The sequence below is a fragment of the Hyla sarda genome, chromosome 10 (assembly GCF_029499605.1).
Source record: "Hyla sarda isolate aHylSar1 chromosome 10, aHylSar1.hap1, whole genome shotgun sequence".
Lineage (NCBI taxonomy): Eukaryota > Metazoa > Chordata > Amphibia > Anura > Hylidae > Hyla > Hyla sarda.
The window spans coordinates 39,990,829-40,009,936 of record NC_079198.1 but is presented as its reverse complement, the minus strand read 5'-3'; the positions used below and the strand labels follow the sequence as shown (position 1 = coordinate 40,009,936).

At 40.2% G+C, this 19,108-nt stretch overlaps 1 pseudogene; it reads right to left on the bottom strand.

Annotated features, from left to right (window-relative positions):
* Positions 1 to 8,139: 8,139 nt before the first annotated feature.
* Positions 8,140 to 8,241, bottom strand: LOC130294698 (U2 spliceosomal RNA; annotated as a pseudogene).
* Positions 8,242 to 19,108: the final 10,867 nt, after the last annotated feature.

The following is a 19,108-nucleotide window of genomic DNA, read 5'->3' as shown; positions in this document are numbered from 1 at the left end:
TTTTATTAAGGGGGTGTAGGGTTTTATTTTATAAAGGGGTGTGCTGGGTTTTAATTTATTGAGGGGGTGTGCAGGGGTTTATTTTATTAAGGGGGTGTAGGGGATTCCAATTTATGATGTGTTATTTTTTTTATTAAGGGGGTGTGCAGGTTTTTATGTGTAGGGGTGTATGAACTTCATGTGATGGCGGTGCAAGGTTTTTATATGTGGATTTGGTGTGTAGGGTGGGTGAAGGGTTTTTATGTGTGGGGAGTGCCGGAGCTGAGTTTTATGGAATAGGGGTGCAGGGTTTTTGTATAAGGGGAAAGAAAGGGCAAGGGTTTTTTTAGAAAGGGGAAAACCAGGGACAGGGCAGGGCAGGAGTTTTCAAGAAGTTTTTCACCAGCCCCTTTCTACAAAACCCCTGTCCTGGCCCCCTTCTGCAAAACCCCTGTCCTAGCCCCCTTTTGCAAAACTCCTGCATTTGTGCAATAAATATTGTTGAAAACATTGAAATTTTTTTTTTCATCTAGTCCCATCTAGTCTGCCCAATAATCTGAATACTATGAATAGTCCCTGCCCTATTTTATATGAAGGATAGCCTTATGCTCTTATCCCATGCATGTTTAAACTCCTTCACTGTATTTGCAGCCACCACTTCTGCAGGAAGGCTATTCCATGCATCCACTACTCTCTCAGTAAAATAATACTTCCTGATATTACTTTTAAACCTTTGCCCCTCTAATTTAAAACTATGTCCCCTTGTGGTAGTTTTTCTTCTTTTAAATATGCTCTCCTCCTCTACCGTGTTGATTCCCTTTATGTATTTAAAAGTCTCTATCATATCCCTTCTGTCTCTTCTTTCTTCCAAGCTATACATGTTAAGGTCCTTTAACCTTTCCTGGTAAGTTTTATCCTGCAATCCATGTACTAGTTTAGTAGCTCTTCTCTGAACTCTCTCTAGAGTATCTATATCCTTCTGGAGATACGGCCTCCAGTACTGCGCACAATACTCACTCCAAGTGAGGTCTCACCAGTGTTCTGTACAGCGGCATGAGCACTTCTCTCTTTCTACTGCTTATACCTCTCCCTACATATCCAAGCATTCTGCTAGCATTTTCTGCTGCTTTATTACATTGTCTTCCTACCTTAAAGTCTTCTGAAATAATTACTCCTAAATCCCTTTCCTCAGATACTGAGATCAGAACTGTGTCAAATATTCTATATTCTGCCTGAGGGTTTTTACGCCCCAGGTGCATTATTTTGCACTTATCCACATTAAATTTCAGTTGCCAGAGTTCTGACCATTCTTCTAGTTTGCCTAAATCCTTTTCCATTTGGCTGATCCCTTCAGGAACATCAACCCTGTTACATATCTTTGTGTCATCAGCAAAAAGACATACCTTACCATCGAGACTTTCTGTAATATCACTAATGAAGATATTAAACAATATTGGTCCCAGTACAGATCCCTGAGGTACCCCACTGGTGACAAGACCTTGCTCTGAATATTCTTCATTGACTAAAACCCTCTGTTGTCTGTCACTCAGCCACTGCCTAATCCACTCAACAATATGGGAGTCCAAGCTCAATGACTGTAGTTTACTGATAAGTCTTCTATGTGGGACAGTGTCAAAAGCCTTATTAAAATCTAGATATGGGATGTCTACTGCCTCTCCGCCATCTATTATTTTAGTCACCAAGTCAAAAAAAATCAATAAGATTTGTTTGACATGATCTCCCTGACCCATGTTGTTTTTCATCTTGCAATCCATGGGATTTTAGATGTTCCACAATCCTATCCTTTAGTAGGGTTTCCATTAATTTCCACACTATTGATGTCAGACTTACTGGCCTATAGTTGCTTGATTCCTCCCTACTACCTTTCTTGTGAATGGGCACGACATTTGCTAATTTCCAATCTTCCGGGTCGACTCATGTTACCATTGATTGGTTAAATAAATCTGTCAACGGTTTTGCTAGCTTACCACTAAGCTCTTTTAATAATTTTGGGTGTATCCCATCAGGCCCCTGTGATTTATTTGTCTTCACTTTAGAAAGCAAAGGTAGAACCTCTTCCTCTGTAAAGACACATGCATCAAATGATTCCTTAGTTTTCCTCTCTAATGGAGGTCCTTTTCCTTCTTTTTCTTCTGTAAAAACTGAACAGAAGTATTCATTAAGGCAGTCGGCTAGCCCCTTATTCTCTTCTACATACCTTCCTTCCTTTGTTTTTAATTTAGCTATTCCTTGTTTTAATTTCCTTTTTTCATTTATATATCTGAAGAATGTCTTATCCCCTTTTTTCACACACTGAGCTAGTTTTTCTTCTGCCTGCGCTTTAGAAGTTCTTATAACTTGCTTGGCCTCTTTCTGCCTAGTCTTGTAGATTTCCCTATCTTCATTGCTCTGGGTTGTTTTATAATTACCAACTGCTAGTTTTTAGTTTTTTATGATTTTGGCCACTTCTGCTGAGTACCACAGTGGTCTCTTCCTTTTTCTGCTTTTACTGACAAGTCTAATGCAGTTTTCTGTTGCCTTCAATAAAGCATCTTTTAAGTAGTCCCATTTCTCCTGAACTCCATGTAATTTGTTCCAGTATGATAGGGACTCATTTATGACTAATCTAATTTATGAAAAGTCTGTTTTTCTAAAATCTTTTGTTTTTGTGTGGTGTGACTCCTTCACTGTTCTTATATTAAACCACACTGATTGGTGATCACTAGATCCCAAGCTTTCACCAATAATAACAAAGGGTCCACCCCGGGTGCCAAATGCTCTAGGTATGCCCCTGCTGGTAAAATACGGCTGGTTGGCAACCCTTCTTGTAAGTTCTGCAGTTATGATGGGTGACAATGTACCCCAATCTGTGGCTCCACAGCTATTGCAAAACTACAACTCCCACAATGCCCAAGGCTCTCCAGACATGATGGCTTTACAACAGCTGGAAAGCAATTTTAACTGAGGTAATTGGTTGGGGTCCCATCAGCCGGCCCCCACCGAAAAAATAGGCTGCTTATTCTAAAATGCCCAGGTCTATTTTTGGTCCCAGTCCGGCCCTGTATTTTAGACACCACAATCAACCTTGATTGCAACATCTAAAGAGTTAATGCCGGGCATCACCGTGATTGGTGATGTCCGGCATTAGGCACGGGTCCCGGTGATAGCAGGCGCAGGGAGTGCATGTATGCTCTGCATCCTTAAGGGGTTAACCTTTCCTGGTAAGCTTTATCCTGCAGTCCATGTACTAGTTTAGTAGCTCTTCTCTGGTCTCTTGTAGCAACCAATCAGATTGCCTCTTTTATTTTTAAAAAGGCTTTTAAAAATAAAAGCAGCGGTCTGATTGGTTGCTATGGGCAACCACCAGCTTTTCCTCTGCACAGGTATTGATAAATCTCCCCCTTTATCCTTCTGGAGATATGGAGGGGAATTTATCAAACAAGTTAGACAGCTATTTTTGTTTAAATTTGTTGCAGGAAAAGTCAAAGGCTGGTCCCGTGTAACTTTTCCTGCAACATTTAATTTACAGTGATGAATTTTTATGACCACTAAGAGATATGATTTAGATCACCTTGTTCAGTGGTCACTTATTTATTATAAGCATTTTTTCTGTGAAAAGTTGCAAAAAAGTTTCACAGACCAGATATAGAAGAAATCACAAGGCAATTCAACCCTGCCCTATATCATTCCATGCGACAATTGTATTAAAAGGGTTCTACCGTGCTGACAACTTATCCCCATCTAAAGGATAGGGGATAAGTTGCAGCGATCTCGCACGCAGCACCCCGCTTTCATCAGGCTGATGACTGCCGATCACGGGGCTGGAGTATCATGACGTCATGGCTCCGCCCCATGTGACGTCACGCTGCGCCCCCTCCATGTAAGTCTATGGCAGGGGGCGAGACAGCTGTCTCGCCCCTGCCATAGACTTGCATTGAGCGGGCAGAGCGTGACGTCACACGGGGGCGGAGCTGTGACGTCACGATCACCGGCCCCGTCATCAGACCCGGAGCGGATGTTCGCTCCGGGGCCTGATGAGAGCGGGGTGCTGCGTGCAAGATTGCGGGGGTCCCCAGCGGCGGGTCCCGCGTGATCAGGCAACTTATCCCTTATCCTTTAGATAGGGGATAATTTGTCAGCACGGTAGTACCCCTTTAGGGGCCATGTGACTTTTAATACAATTTTCACAGGGCCTGCCACTGCTCTGCGACATTTAGATAGAGCAGTTCAGCAGGCATTCATCAACATTGACACAAATTTGGCGCACGGATGCCACTTTCCCCACAACTTTTTTTAATCTAAAGTGAACAAAAACCAAGTTTTCTTTTGATAAATGCACCTCATGGTCTACAGTACTGCGCACAATACTTCATGTAAGGCCTCACTGCTGCACTGCTAAGTTAAGACAATATATGGGAAATGTACAACTATACAGCCATAGGTCTAGAAGACAAATACTTTTTTATGCAATATAATATATTGTAAAAAAAAAAAAAAAATCAGATTACTCACTCAAGGGGCCTGTTCTTTTTGGCAGATTTTTCTATTCTGTTAGGTTGTGCCCATACTTGCTTTGTGATTTTATTCATGCATTCGAAATACAGTCAAAGTAATGAAAAGGAAATGCATTTTTCCTGCAGATTTGCTGAGTTCATATTGTAGATTTTATGCAGACTGATGCATATTTCATGAAGATTTGATGACACTTATAATAGTCACTTAAATACAAGGCTCTTTTATGTCACATTTTCTCTCTTGGAGCAATCTGCAAAGAAATGTTTCATGCAGCAATTGACTGAGCAGGTGGGACTGGTGCCATGGACCTGACTTATTTATTTTTATCTCAGATCAATTTTTTATTAGGTTTTCAAATGGTCAAGCAGCATGAAATCTGGATGGAAAACTTGAATTTCTGAATATTTTCTTAAAGTAAACAACGTAAGAAACACATGTTTTCCTATCTTGGTATGCATAGCAGTTAATAAAAAATCTACACATATAACAATACAATTTATTAAAATAACCTAAGCTGTGCTTGTCAGGCAGGATATTACGTTTCTAGAATCTTAAGCATTCCTGGTGATTTAACCCCTTTGTTCTTTGGCTCTTTGACTTCAGGCAGTTGACAATAGTGATGAATTGAGCAGGGACAATGATCAGTGCTGTGCATTCTGACAAATTGCATATCCAATGAAGGTGTCATCCTAGCTTAGCAAAACTCTTCCTGACTCCATGACAAGCTGCTTTATAGTGTGAGTAACGGAGCGTGTAAATCATAACAGAGAGTACACACAAGGATTATGGGAGCATGAGCACTCCAAGAACCATTGAAACACCAAACAGGTGATTGTGTTTTCTAAATTTAATTACTGTTCCATATGTTAAGTAGCACAAGAAAAAAAAGTTGCTATTTCTATGGAGAATATGAATTATTTTAAGGGGTTTTGACAAAACATATGAATGATGCTTACCTAGTCCCTATTATCTCTTTATTCTTTATAATGTCTATTATCGAAGCTGTTTATATATCTTGCCATATTTTGCGACTTTATTGTAGTCTGAGCTTATGTGGCGAGTATACATTTTGGGTTCTCTATACCATATGCATTTTATATTTTCTATATAGGAGTAGAAGTAGAGAATGGAAAAAACAAACAAAACTCTTCTAATTTATGTACAGTATTCCTTCTCTTCTTTCTCCCTAACATTATGGCTAGGCCAAAGCAACGTTTTTTTTTTTTTTTTGTTTGTTTTTTTAAATAGTGATATAAAACCATGTAATTGGGATTCATAATGTTTTTGGAGCACTGTAACTGTGCAAGTAATATTGCATTACTCTGGATAAAATATCATAGCAAAATTTATTGTAGAAGTGTTTCATTTTTGTCCTCTTTCATGTCAGTCGTCCCCAGTATTTTCTCAATTAATACATATTCCCAGCCTAGATTTATCTTCCCCATGTCCAACATCTTACATTTATTAGTGTTGAACCTAATCTGCCACTTCTCAGCCCAAGCTCTCAACCTATACAGATCCATTTGTAACAGTGCACTGTTCTCTATAGTGTTAACCACTTTAAACTGTTTAATGCCATCTGCAAAGATTGATACTTAATGATAAAATCCCCCGACAAGGTCATCAGTAAATAAATTAAAGAAGAAAGGGGAGCCAAAACTGACCCCTGTGTACCAACCTCTTATGTGGCACAATATCAAATGCTTAGGAAAAATGAAAACAGACGACATTTAGGGATTTGCCTGGGTCTAGTCTTGAGCTCACCTACTCACAAAAGCTGTTCAGGTTAGTTTGACAGGACCGATCCCTCATAAGCCTATGCTGATGTGGACTAATGCATATATTTTTTAAATACTCTACTGTATCATCTCTTTGAAACCCCTCAAACAATTTAGATATTACAGAAATCAAACTAACAGGCCTATCATTTCTGGGGTAACATTTTGGTTCCTTTTTTCATATTTGTATCACATTTGTTATGCACCGTTCCTGGGAAACTGTCTCTGTCACTATAGAGTCCATAAATATCAGAAATAGATATCTGCCTTATACATTACTTAACCCTGGGGGTGAATGTCACCTGAAACTGGTGATTTGTCTTTTTTTTTTTTAGGCACCACAATACTTTTTCCTGGGTTAGACAGAGGACATGTACTTTACTATATGCCACTGTATTTTTACCTCATTGTGGTATCTTAGTGGTTTCTTGGCATCTATGTCCCCAGCGGCACCTGGGCATCATGACTACAAGGACAGGGATGGGTTTTCATAGCAACAGAGGACCTAATAAAGTCCCCTGGTATGCCATGTATTTTTTACCTGCTCGGCTGGGACTCTGGCAGAGCTAGATAGGTCACCAGTCAGCTTTATGTCTGTAAGTAAACAGGCATAATATACCGCACTACAGTAGTAGAAGTAGTCAATATTAAAAGCACATTTTCACAAAATATAATTTTAATGAAGTAAACAAAAAAATCATGTATTCCTCCAAAAGAATATATATGGAATAAGAAAGAAAATTGCTTGGTTGTTAAAGTGGTAAATTTGGGTAAAGGTTGTAAGTTTTATATGTACAGATATATTTATGAAACAGAGACTACTAGATATACAGTGTGCATTATGATGAGTAGACATTTGACACCAACAGGTCTAACCATTTACATTTTTAGTATTTGTGATAGTTCCTTAAAGGGAACCTGTCATCATATTTTACCCTATATAACTGGTGGAAATACGTTATATCGGGTACAATCTGCTATCTTACCATGTCCCATTGTCCTCCTTGGCATCCTCACTAATGAAAATAATGACTTTTAACATTGTGCCACACCATATGCCAATGCTAGGTTATCCTAGGGACACAGCATCCTCATGTAGTCTTCTTTATTAAGAGCCGAAGCACGTGCTATCTATCACCCAAAGTGCAAGAAAAAGTGCAAACGTGTCACACTAAAAAAACATGCACAAAAGGATGAGGTCTATCGCTAAGCCCTTTTCAAACAGGAGAGAGGCCACCCAACAAACCTACCCTTCACCTTCGGGTCAAAAGGCACCTGCAAGGATCCAGGTTTGATCCAGCACCTGGCTTCAACCTTGGCGCTAACCAAGGTATCAGCCGAGGAGCGGTATACTGATGGCATCTTGACCAAAGCCAAGATGCCCAGGGGTTGCAGGGAGGTTAGGAACCTAATGGCCACATAAACCTCCCCTAGACCACCAGGAGGGACACCCAGATGGGCTACCGCATCCTGACAATCCTGTGTACAAACAAAAAAACGCAATGTGGCACAGTGACATACAAAAATAATAAATAAGTGAATGAGTGCAGATATACTGCCCGGTCATCCGGCCAGATCTATAAAAATTTCCCTGATCCTAGCCAGAAGGCCGAGATACCAAGGGTGAGTGCCAAAGGGGAAGAGTATATGGTGCAGTACATTCACTCAGTGAGCTATAACACCCAGTGAGTTTCGGCACCTCAGGGTCACCACTCCCCGAGGCACAAAAGTACCTCGGCTCTACACCCCCCCCCCCCCAACCTCATGGCAAGACCCAGAGGAAACAGGTCACATCAGGGCAGCTGTTGAGCTGGTTATGTGGCACCAGCCCTGGAACACCCCGGAACACCTGCCCCCTCCATGCAGCACCCATTCCCCTCCAGCCCCACACTGGCGTGTCTGTCCACCAACATGAAACTGATAAGAACATATACTACACTTGATCTAAGCCAAAAGGCCGAGAAGCGCTCCTCATGTAGTCACCACTGCTCCGGGCTGTAACCACTACAACTACTAGGCGTGAGCCACAGGGTGGGCCATTTATATGGATACACCTTAATAAAATGGGAATGGTTGGTGATATTAACTTCCTATTTGTGGCATTAGTATATGTGAGGGGAGAAACTTTTCAAGATGGGTGGTGACCATGGCGGCCATTTTGAAGTCGGACATTTTGAATCCAACTTTTGTTTTTTCAATAGGAAGAGGGTCATGTGACACATCAAACTTATTGGGAATTTCACAAGAAAAACAACGATGTGCTTGGTTTTAACGTAACTTTATTTTTTCATAAGTTATTTACAAGTTTCTGACCACTTATAAAATGTGTTCAATGTGCTGCCCATTGTGTTGGATTGTCAATTCAACCCTCTTCTCCCACTCTTCACACACTCATAGCAACACCACAGGAGAAATGCTAGCACAGGCTTCCAGTATCCGTATACATTGCTATATACTACTATATACACCGCAGGAGAAATGCTAGCACAGGTGTCACGATTCGGCTGGCTGGAGGTGGATCCTCTGTGCCAGAGAGGGATTGGCGTGGACCGTGTCGGTGGACCGGTTCTAAGTTGCTACTGGTATTCACCAGAGCCCGCCGCAAAGCGGGATGGTCTTGCAGCGGCGGTAGGAACCAGGTCGTATCCACCGGCAACGGCTCAACCTCTCTGACTGCTGAGATAAGCGCCGGACAAGGGAGTAGACAAGAGCAAGGTCGGACGTAGCAGAAGGTCAGGGCAGGCAGCCCTAAGGAGCGGGGCCTCACGCGCCGGAACAACACAGACGGGGAACAGGTCAGGTACGGGAGCCGGGATGCGCATCGCGAGCGGGCGCATCCCGCGTCGCGAATCGCTTCCCGGCTGGGAATAATGTCGCAGCGCGCCCGGTCAGCAGGTCTGACCGGGGCGCTGCAAATGAGAGGACGCTGCGAGCGCTCCGGGGAGGAGCGGGGACCCGGAGCGCTCGGCGTAACAACAGGCTTCCAGTATCTGTAGTTTCAGGTGCTGCACATCTCATATCTTCACAGCATAGACAATTGCCTTCAGATGACCCCAAAGATAAAATTCTAAGGGGGTCAGATCGGGAGACCTTGGGGGCCATTCAACTGGCCCACAACGACCAATCCACTTGATGTGTTTCCCTCTTTATGCACTGAAGCTGGCACATTCCCTGAGTTTTTCCAGCAAGATGGTGCACCACCACATTATGGGTGTCAGGTCCGAGCATTCCTAGATGAACAGTTTCCTGGAAAGTGGATTGGTCATCGTGGGCCAGTTGAATAGCCCCAAAGGTCTCCCGATATGACTCCCTTAGACTTTAATCTTTGGGGTCATCTGAAGGCAATTGTCTATGCTGTGAAGATACGAGATGTGCAGCACCTGAAACTACGGATACTGGAAGCCTATGCTAGCATTTCTCCTGCGGTGTTGCTATCAGTGTGTGTAGAGTGGGAGAAGAGGGTTGCATTGACAATCCAACACAATGGGCAGCACATTGAACACATTTTATAAGTGGTCAGAAACATGTAAATAACTCAGGAAATAATAAAGTTACGTTAAAACCAAGAACATCATTGTTTTTCTTGTGAAATTCCCAATAAGTTTGATGTGTCACATGACCCTCTTCCTATTTAAAAAACAAAAGTTGCATTTAAAATGGCCAACTTTAAAATGGCTGCCATGGACACCACCCATCTTGAAAAGTTTCCCCCCTCAAATATACTAATGTGCCACAAACAGGAAGTTAATATCACCAACCATTCCCATTTTATAAATGGCCCACCCTGTACTATTATTATATTTTATGAATTTACTTTATGACGATATAGTGTCATTTATTTAGTAGTTCAGTTTATTGATAGGAAGCAATTTTAATTTGAAGGCTCTTAATGGGTCTCGGTAATTCACTCAGGCTAGGTAGGGCTGTGCTTCCTTTTATGCTTTAGGTTTCTTGTCTCTGGGGGAGGAGTCCATCACTCTCTGGTGGTGCCGTCGTGACTATGAGGAAACAGAATTACCGGTGAGTAATTACCGGCTATCCTCACCAACGAAGATGCCAAAGGGAGCAAGGGAACATTGTGAAAAGCAGATTTTACCCTATAATACATGTTGCTACTAGTTATGTAGGGTAAAATATGATGACAGGTATACTTTAATCAATGTAATCTGGCATTTTTAATAATGTCAATATTAGAACACTACCAGGGCCAACAGATCGATATTTTGGTTTTGTCCATACTATTTATATACATCAATAAGTAGATGACTATGATGTACAGCAATCATTCAAAGGGATCATATAACACTTGTTTTAAAACTGTAATTGAGCCTCCTTGCTGTACAAGTTATACCAGTTCCTCCAGTGGAGATGCACAGTTTTATTGATTTAGATCCTATGAGTTTCCCCTGAGCTCCTGCAGATGCTCTGTAATATTGAAAGGGATATCACCAAACAGCTCTGTGTTATTCTGTGTAAAAGGGCCTTTGGTAAAAATATATGGGGAGATTTATAAAAACCTGTGCAGAGGAAAAGGGGACCAGTTGCCCATAGCAACCAATCAGCACACTTCTTTCATTTTTAACAAGGCCTCCGCAAAATGAAAGAAGCAATCTGCAACTTTTCCTTTGCACAGGTTTTGATAAATCTCCCCCATAGTGATTAAAATTAAAGTAATCATGTTGAAAAAAAAGCAAGATTTCAAGGCCACTTCCTCAGGTATGGTTTAATTTAGTAGCTAAAGAAACAGATAATCATACCCAAAATAACAGAGGAGTGGTGTCATAAATTAAAAGAAAAAAAATACAACAAAAAGGGAAGTAAATCCTTAATAAGTTCACAGATGTGTGAGAGTTGTATTGTCTCTAAAAAAAAAGTTAGTTCAGAGACCTGATGCCCAGCTACATTATCTCTGGTCCAGATTCCTTAGATGACAAATCCTTGTGACAAATTGTCCTGTTTTGAGGGTGTCAAATACTAGCCTAAATTTATGTCTCCAGACTCCTCTTTCTTTTTAGGATTTGAAATGGCCTTTTAAAGGGGAACTTTTTTTTTTTTTGTATTAACTGGTGCCAGGAAGTTAAACAATACTTATCAGCAGCTGTATGTTCCAGAGGAAGTTCTTTTCTTTTTTAATATCTTTTCTGTCTGACCACAGTTCTCTCTGCTGACACCTCTGTACATTTTAGGAACTGTCCAGAGTAGGAGCAAATCCCCATAACTAACCTCTCCTGCTCTGGACAGTTCCTAAAATGGACAGAGGTGTCAGCAGAGAGCACTGTGGCCAGAGAGAAAGGAAATAACTTCCTCTGGAACATACAGCAGCAGATAAGTACTGGAAGGATTACGATTTTTAAATAGAAGTAATTTACAATTCTGTTTAACTTTCTGGCACCAGTTGATTTAAAAAAAAAAATTGCAGGGGAGTATCCCTTTAACCCCTTAACAACAATGGACGTAAATGTTCGTCATGGTGCTGTGGTACTTAACGCACCAGGATGTAAATTTACACTCTGTGACTCACGGTCATCACAGAATGTAAATGTACGTAAATGTATGTCATGCACACCAGGTCCCAGCTGCTATCGGCAGTCAGGGACCCGCCGGTAATGGCGGACATCAGCGATCGCGCAGATGTCCATCATTAACCCCTCAGATGCAGTGATCAATATAGATCATAGCATCTGTGGCAGTGCGGCACTAAGGGTGCATTCACACGCTAGTAACTAGCAGCGGTTTCCCGCTGCGGGAATCCTGCTGCGAGTTAGGCAACCATTGATTTAAATGGGTCCACAGAGAGCCCGCAATAGTGTCAGATTTGTGGACTGTCCGCGGACCCATTCAAATGAATAGTAGAGTAAATCGCAGTGGGTTTCCCGCAGCGGGACACCCGCTGCTAGTTTCTAGCATGTGAACACACCCTAAAAATGGATGATCGGATGGCCTGCATCACTGCCGCGGGGATCCGATCATCCAGCATGGCGGCCGTAGGTCCCTCACCTACCTTCGGCCGTCTGCTGGGGTCTTCTGCTTATGTTTATAATTTTTTTGTTTTAGGGTATAGCACTGATCAGTGCTATCAGAAGATGACCGATAACACTGATCAGTGCTATGCCCTAAAAAAAAAACATATAAACATATTTGTATTGCCACATGCGTAAATATCTGAACTATCAAAATATAATGCTAATTATACCATATGGTGAATGGCGTAAACATAAAAAAAAGTCAAAAATTGCTACTTTTTTGTCACATTTTTATCCAAAAAAAGTAAAATATAAGCAAAGTGGTACCAATAAAAACTACAGATCACGGCGCAGAGAATAAGCCCTCACACGGAAAAATTAGAAGGTTATAGGTGATAAAAATAGGGCAATTTTAAACATAATAATTTTGTTTAAATTGTTAGATTTTTTTTAAAGCGGTACAATAATAGAATAGCACATAACATGGATATCATTTTAATCATATTGACCCACAGAATAAAGAAAACGTCATTTTTACTGTAAAGTGTACAGCGTGAAAACAAAACCTTCCAAAATTTCATAAATTGCGGCTTTCTTTTTAATTGCCCCACATAAATAATGTTTTTTGGTTGCGCCGTACATTTTATGGTAAAATGAGTGATGTCATACAAAGTTAAATTGATGACGCAAAAAGCAAGCCTTCATATGGGTCTGTGAATGGAATTATAAGAGTTATGATTTTTAGAAGGTAAGGCGGAAAAAAGATAAAGCAAAAATAAATTTGGCGTGGTCCTTAACCCCTTAAGGACTCAAGGTTTTTCCATTTTTGCACTTTGGTTTTTTGCTTCTTACCTTTAAAAAATCATAATTCTTTCAATTTTGCACCCACAAATCCATATTATGGCTTATTTTTGCACCACCTATTCTACTTTGTAATGATATCAGTCATTTTACCCATTAAATCTATGGCAAAATATAACAAAAAATCATTGTGCGAAAAAATGTAAGAAACAGTACACTTTTCGGTAAAAAATTACACCTTCTCCATACGATTAAAATGATACTCTACTTATATAGGTTTGATTTTGTTTTACTTCTGGAAAAAAATCATTACTACATGCACAAAAATGTATACGTTTAAAATTGTCATCTTCTGACCCTATAACTTTTTATTTTTCTGTGTATGGGGCGGTATGAGGGCTAATTTTTTGCGCCATGATCTGAAGTTTTTAGCTGTACCATTTTTGTATTGATCTGACTTTTTAATCGGATTTAATTGGAATTTTTTTGCGCGTATGCCATTGACAGTGCGGTTTAGTTAATAATATCATTTTATAATTCTGACATTTCCAAACGCGCCTATACCATATATGTTTATTTTTATTTACATTGTTTTGTTTATTGATCTTTTTATTGATCTTTTCTTAACTTCCCCCCCCCCCTTTTTTTTGCAATGTTATAGCCTCCATAGGGGGCTATAACACTGCACACACTGATCTTTTACATTGATCATTGTTATCCCATAGGATAACATTGATCAATGATTCTGCCACTTGACTGCTCATGCCTGGATATCAGGGACTGAGCAGTCATTCGGCGATCGGATCAACTTTGAATGTCGCGTCTAAAGGATTAATAGCTTGCGGCACCTCGATCAGTGCCGTGCGCTATTAGCCACAGGTCCCGGCCGTTGTTAGAGGCTGGGCCCGACCCGCCATGTTATAGAAAGGGAGCGAACTCAGGGCGTACCGGTATGCCCAGAGTCCTTACTTGGTTATACTCCACTAGAATACATTTTCTTCTAAATCAACTGGTGCCAGAAAGGTAAACAGATTTATAAATTACTTCTATTATAACATATTAATCCTTCCAGTACTTATCAGCTGCTGCATACTACAGTGGATGCTCTTTTCTCTTTGAATTTCCTTTCTGTCTGACCACAGTGCTCTCTGATAACACCTCTGTCCATGTCAGGAACTGTCCAGAGCAGGAACAATTCCCCATAGCAAACCTCTCCTGCTCTGGACAGTTCCTGATACGGACAGAGGTGTTAGCAGAGAGCATTGTGGTCAGACAGAAAGGAAATTCAAAAAGGAAAGAACTTCCTCTGACATATACAGCAGCTGATAAGTACTGGAAGGATTAAGATTCTTAAATAGAAGTAATTTACAAATCTGTTTAACTTTCTGTTCGATAAAAAAAAAAAAGTTTTTCAGCGGAGTACTGCTTTAAGGCCAAAATGGGCCTGGTCCTTAAGGGTTTAATGCCAATACTTTCATGTCTGTGATGTTGGGCTATCAGCTACAAAATGTTTTGCCACAAGGAAATATGTCTTATTACCTTAAATTGCGTGGCAATATGACATTATCCCTACTTTATTGACCTGTTTCTCCAACATAAAGACCCATGCTATTTAACACCATTTATTTTATTTTGGTTAGCCATTAAAAGGTATCATTACAATGAGACTGTTATTTTGTTTCTCTGATTGAGAAAGTAAGACTTTTCTAATGTGATAAAAAGCTATTGAACCCTTTTTGCAAATTGAATCTTTATTTATTGATTCTACCAAACCTTTTTAATATTTTGTAGTCTATAATCATGGAGATACAGAGCTATGAACAAGAGATGCAGACACAAAGATTTCGGATATTTTTATTCAACACCATTAGCAAATTTACTTTTTTTTTGGTATTCTATTAGATACACTGGAGGTTGAGCAAGTAAAATAGGGCATATGCATTTTCCTCTAAACTTTAGTCCTGCTAAAAACAGTAATATGTCACAGCGCAAAGGATGCTTTATTACCTACACTAAGTTGTTCTTACTTCAGTGCTCTTACTGAGGCACTTTAGGGAGTATTGGTGAAACTTTTACATACCTCTGTGATTGGCTGATCAACCTTACCAGGAGGCTAATTTGTTTTCACCCCCTTAGTGACCAGCCATACATTGACAGTCAGCATCACAGCTAAGCTGCCATACTAATGGCCAGGACTGTAAAAACCTTAGATTCTGTCAAGTTAACTCCTTAAATCACCCCTAAAGAAGCAAAGGTCAACTGTCGGAAGTCGGAAGCTATGCTCTTCAGGAATGGCACCTGTCTTTTCCTTCCCCTCCCTTTTCTCTTCTCATGACGCTCTCCACCCCATATTCCCCACCCTTTACTTTTAAACCAGACTTCGTCCAAATCCTTAAAGGGGTACTCTGGCCATAAACATCTTATCCCCTATCCGAAGGTCATCCATGCACGGACCAAACTACGCTCCGCGTCGGATGACTGGTGACTACAGCTGCCACGACCCTTCCATTCATGTCTATGGGAGGAGGCTTGACGTACTAGCCATTGTGCCCCCTCCCATAGACATAAATAGAAGGAGTGTAGCATGATGTCAAGAACACAGAAGCTCCAAGCTTCCGTGTTCCGGACGCCACCGCTGCCCGCCCTGAGATCCCCAGCGGCTGGACCCCCATGATCAGACATCTTAGAATTCACTCAGGTGAATTTTATCATATTATTTTACTTTAAAGGTTCTAACTGTAAGGACTAATGATAATTTACTGTAACATTTTTTTTACACTGCCCAGTGATAACAATGCTAATACAGTATGTGATTGGAACATCTGTGGGCTTCTCAGGCATCCTAAGAGCCATGTTTCTATTATGACCTCTGTATTGCTTACTGCTGTGCCATTGTCTAGAGACATGTAAGACAATTGACATGCTGTCCCAAAATGACAGGTTCTGTAATAAAAAGAAAAATATATTGGGCCTTATTTACTAAGCTAAAACCGACTAGTTTTTGTCAGGTCTTGGTGCATAGTGTCTGAGACATGTCTGAGATATGTCTCAGACAGTGTGTGACATTGCGCACCAGGAATATCCAAAAACCTGACATTGCGTTGTGAAAAGCTGAAAAGGGGGCATGGTCTGTCGCAAAGGGGCGTGGTTGACCCAAAAGGGGTGTGTTTTCACAACCCGACCTATTTACTATTGAATTCACTGAAAATCCTGTAAATAAATGGCTGGAAATTTCCTCCTAGAAAAAGCTGGTTGGAAAATGTTCTCGACTTGTGGATCCTAATAGTAAATAGAAAGTTGAAAACAACATTTCACACTAGTAGAGACCTAACACTAGTAAATGAGTCCCATTGTCTTTATTAATGCATAACTCATTCATATTCAAGGGCTCAACTTATTGTGTAAAAATGCCACATAAACCGTGAATATTGTTTCAGGATTAATCCATTTAAACAGCTGTTTCACATTGTACAGTCTGTCAAAATTCACTGTGAAGTCGTTCTTGTACTTCAAGTTTCAATGTAAGAGTCTAACCATATCTCCATGACTAAAGCAGCAGCTGTGAAAAATCTGACAATTAACCCTTTCTCATAATATAGTGAGTTGAGGTTATCCACAGACTAATATCTTTTGTGTTGACAAAGCTTTGTTTTTGTGAAATCGTTTATGCTTTATATTCCAGTATACATGTATCTATAATTATTTGGACATATTTAAAATTGAGGGCAGAGAAAAGTGAAGTAATTTCTTCCCAGGTGTCTGTTGTTGAAAATATCCATACACATTAGGTGGTTGATCAGTACCTCTGTAAGGCTAAGTTTCCACTTGTTTGTTATTTTTTTTTATTTTTTATTTTTTTTTAGCAAAAATTCTGTCGCACATTTTTTCAGTGAAAAAACGCTATGACCAGATGTTAGCTGCAAGTCAATAGGGTACTGCAAAATGCCAGATCTACTTGGTGCTTTTCAGTTTGGCTTTTTTAAATCCTTTTGTTTGTTTTTTTTGCAATTTTGGGCTCCCTAGCAGTTTTTTTGAAAAACGACAATGTTAAGACTGGCGTTTATAGGGCCAAATCTTGGCGTTTTCTCCCATTGAAGTCTATGCAAACGAAACCCCCCCCCAAAAAATGTGGGTTTTAACATTGGCGTTTTTGTGGGCGGTTTTTATTTTTAACTGCAGTTAGCTTTTTTAGTAAATTCCATGGGTTACCAATAAAAATGAAAACAAACCAAAAATCTGTAGGGATGGAAAAAATTGTAGGGAACAAAATTTCTATTTTTTATAACAGAATTTTTATTAGTTTTAAATTAGTGGCCAATTTATGTTAGCAGGCAGGGACATAAAAATGTAGCTGGCAATATAAAAAATGGATAAAGGGGCCATGTAATTGCAAAAAAAAAAAAAAAAAAAAATTTTTAATTAATTAAAAAAAAAATATATATATATATTTTATATTAATTTTGCAAAACTTTTTATCAATAATGTACTTTAATCATGTGTTTTATAAAGTGTGTGTTATTTTTACTACTTTTAAACTTTATTCTCTTTATTTTAGACATTAATTTGGTACTACTACCACTCCCAACATGGAGCACACTCTTATCCATGCTGGGATCTAAAGTTCCTGCACTAATAGATTGCAGCGGATGTCACTCCTGACACCCGTTGTGATAGTCCTTTACTATGCCGCTGAGAGTTGTAATTGGCTGGCACCATCCGGCCAATCACAACTCTCAGTGCCAAATATGAAGTGCAGTGTCGGGCAGGGGAGCAGAGAAGTGTGGTGTGCCACCCCCTTCTCCCGATAGTAAAGGACGATCGCAATGGGTGTCAGGAGTACCACCCGCTGTGATCTGTTTATTAATGCAGGTCCTACAACTCCCAGCATGGAACAGAGTGTGCTCCATGTTGGGAGCAGTAGTACCTTCAGTAAGGGCAGTAAGGGACAGATCACCCCGGGTGTCACTCCTGACACCTGTTGCGATCATCCTTTAGATTGCTGAGATGTGGAGCAGCTCTCTGCTGTGCTCCGCATCTCTGCTCTATACGGCCGGCCAGTGATGTGAATAGAAATTCCCATCACTAATTCATATATGCTGCTTAGAGCTGTGATTGGCTGGCACCATCCAGCCAATCACCGCGCTGAGCGGCAAATATGAATCAGTGATGTGAATTTCTGTTCACATCACTGGCTGGAGTTCATAGCTGAGATGTGGAGCACTGTAGAGAGCCGCTCTACATCTCAGAAATATGAAGGACAATCGTAATGGGTGTCAAGAGTGACTCCCGGGGAGATCTGTCCTTAGTGAAGGTACTACAGCTCCCAGCATGGAACAGTGTGTTCAATGCTGGTAGTAGTAGTAGTATCTATGTAATGTCTAAAATAAAAAGAATAAAGTTTAAAAGTAGTAAAAATCACATACACTTTATAAAACACAGAATAAAAATACATTTTTATAAAAAGTTTCACAAAATTAATAAAAAAATATATATTATTTTTTAACCATGGTTATCTATTGTGTTTGATATAGATTTTAGCTTGCCTTGTTTTAGTACCTTTGTTGGGTTTTAGCATTCTTGTATTGTTTATTCTGCTTTGTTCTGCCTTGTTGGTGTTCACACTCTGCATTTGTCAGTCCTGTTTTGACCTTGTTTGATCCTGATCCTGGATCTCCTAGGATAGAATCCTGTTCTGAACCTTGTGCTAATCTGTTTATCTAGGAGTGAGTTTGTCTTGTGTCTGTACCCATGTTTGCTTGCATTTAGGATTATTGTTTCCTCCTAGACTAGTATCCTGATCACTCAGTGGAGAGGGCCTGCTTGCTAGAAGCCTAATTGGCTTTAGTATTGATGTCCCTCCATGTTTGGTGTGGGGTGTCTAGTGTGTTCCTTGTTTGGAGTCCAGTGTGAATAGTGCTCTTGATTTCCTGACCTGTTTAGCGTTCTGACTTTCAGTTAACCTGTTCAACCCCTGCATCTCCTAGTTTTGTCTGCTGTATTCTTATCCTCATATCTAGTCTTGTTCATGTTTTCATATCTGTCGTTAATCAAAATCCTGTTTTTTGAACTGTT